Source organism: Pseudophryne corroboree, chromosome 5 (assembly GCF_028390025.1).
Source record: "Pseudophryne corroboree isolate aPseCor3 chromosome 5, aPseCor3.hap2, whole genome shotgun sequence".
Classification (NCBI taxonomy): domain Eukaryota; kingdom Metazoa; phylum Chordata; class Amphibia; order Anura; family Myobatrachidae; genus Pseudophryne; species Pseudophryne corroboree.
In genome coordinates, this window is record NC_086448.1 from 569201473 (window position 1) to 569204078 (window position 2606).

Here is a 2606-nt window from a genome sequence, read left to right on the forward strand (position 1 = left end):
GCTGCAAGTCGCTTTGGATAAGTCTCTATGAGCTTGCCACATCTTGCCACTGGGATTTTTGCCCATTCCTCAAGGCAAAACTGCTCTAGCTCCTTCATGTTGGATGGTTTCCACTTGTGAAAATCAATCTTCAAGTCTGACCACAGATTCTCAATTAGATTGAGATCTGGGCTTTGACTAGGCCATTCCAACACATTTAAATGTTTCCCCTTAAACCACTTGAGTGTTGCTTTAGCAGTGTGCTTCGGGTCATTGTCCTGCTGGCAGGTGACCCTCCATCCCAGTCTCAAATCACAGGCAGACTGAAACAGGTTTTGCTCAAGAATATCCCTGTATTTAGCACCATCCATCTTTCCCTCGACTCGAAACAGTTTCCCAGTCCCTGCTGCTGAAAAACATCCCCAACGCATGAGGCTGTCACCACCATGTTTCACTGTGGGGGTGGTGTTCTTGGGGTGATGGGATGTGTTGGGTTTGCACCAGATATAGCATTTTCCTTGGTGGCCGAAAAGTTACATTTTAGTCTCATCTGACCAGAACATCTTCCTCCATACATTTGGGGAGTTCACATTGTTAGGAACTCCCTTTATGCAAAACAGAACTCCAAGTCACAGATCGTAGCAGAAAACAGGTAGGTTTATTTTATGGTGGTGAAACATACGGGAAAACAAAAAGGATGTCAGGCACAGCAGACTGAAAGAAATATTTCCAGGGTATCACAGAAACATGAAGAAACTTAACATAGTGGTGCAAGTAAACTGGAATCCAAACAAACTCAGGAACACTGGAGAACACCGTTTGCAGGCTAGACTTGGGGGTAAATTTACTAAGATGAGAGTTCTATTTAAATGTGATGTTGCCCACACATACCTCCCAACATGACCCTCTCCAGGAGGGACAGAATGCTCTGCTCCTGGACTTCCCTCTGAATATATGATTGCCGGCACCTGTGCTGAAACACCTATTTTTAGCCATTAACCTGTTCAGCACAGGTGCCGGCAATCCTACGTTAAGAGAAAAAACCAGAAGCAGGGCATTGTGTCCCTCCTGGAGAGGGTCATGTTGGGAGGTATGCCCATAGCAACCAATCAGATTCCAGGTATTATCTTCTAGAAGGTTCTAGATAAATGAGAAGTAGAATCTGATTGGTTGCTATGGGCAACATCCCATCTTAAATAGAAGACCCATCTTTGTAAATTTACCCCTTGGACGGTAACAGAGGGCTGGAATACAAAAAAAACAAGATTGACAGGCTTGTCTGGAAAACTGACATTTAAACAGGAACACAGGATACCAAGACTGGCAGGTTTAACAGGCAAACAACATTAATAATCCAGCAATGCATGCTGGATCTTAGGCCAATTATATAGCACAGGCAATAGGTGAATCAAGCTGGAATAGAACCATAATTAATACACCTAACCACAAAACAGAACAAACCCAAGGTATGGTGACCACTAGTGGTAAAGAACATATCACCAGAAAATACACAGCACACAATGTAACACACTTGCCTTTTGGCAAACTCAAAATGTGCCTTCTTATTTTTAACACTAAGTAATTGCTATCTTCTTCTAAGTTGAGTAATTCCTTGATTAAAAAACTAAAAACTTGAATTTCGATAAGGGCACTATATAAATCCAATCTTCAAATACATTTTTGGGATCCTGTGTTTACCGCATTCACATTTTATGAGGGAATTTTCCCTGTGTCTGAAGTTAATTATGTGAGGATGCATTCCAAGAAAGCTGTCCTTTTCAGAGGAGGTATCCTTGACAACACACTAATCTGATACATTGCAAGAGGTTATGTAACCCCACTAATGTGTGGTATAACAAAAACCATTAACCAGAGCTGTAACGACTTTTTGGTGCCCTGTGCCAGAAAAATATTTGGCGCCCCGTCCCCGCATTTTTCCAATAGGGACATAAGGTGCACGCCTCGTGGGGAAGAGGCATGACAAAATTGACCACATAGAAAGCCCACACTACGATGCCCCTTCCCACACACACCGCAACACTGAGCACTAAACATTAAGCAGATCAGTGCAGTGTGCAGCCACACATCCAATCCCTTGCAGCCACACACTACATAGAGTAGATCTGCCCAGCCATAACGCTGATCACTACTTCACAAAGTACAAGGTAAGCTTCAAATAGTTACAGCTCTCCAGCTTGGAATTCTCTAGCTGTCTATGTAAGGGCAGAAAGCTCCATGAGTAGACCGTCTGACTGCAATGCCATAGGCAATGGGTTTGAAGCCTAGCCACATCAGCATCCCAAAACGTAATAAAGTACAGTGCGGCTAAACAACAAAGAGCTATCAAGTCAAGTCCATGAATGTTGTATAGGTACTGTATTAGCCACAAAAGGGTTGGGGTAGGAGACAGGGGCGGTTAGGAGATGCTGGGCTTCAAAAAGGGGGGAGATGTAAGTGAAAGTAATTAGATAATTTATAATTGACAAGTGCTGCCAACAGCGCCCCCTACCCTGCAACGCTATGTGCGGTGCCCCCTCCGCACACACCTTGTTACGGCTCTGCCATTAACAGTAAGAAACTATGGGATAAATGTATTGGGTGTGGTATGGAAGGTAGATAGTATCTAG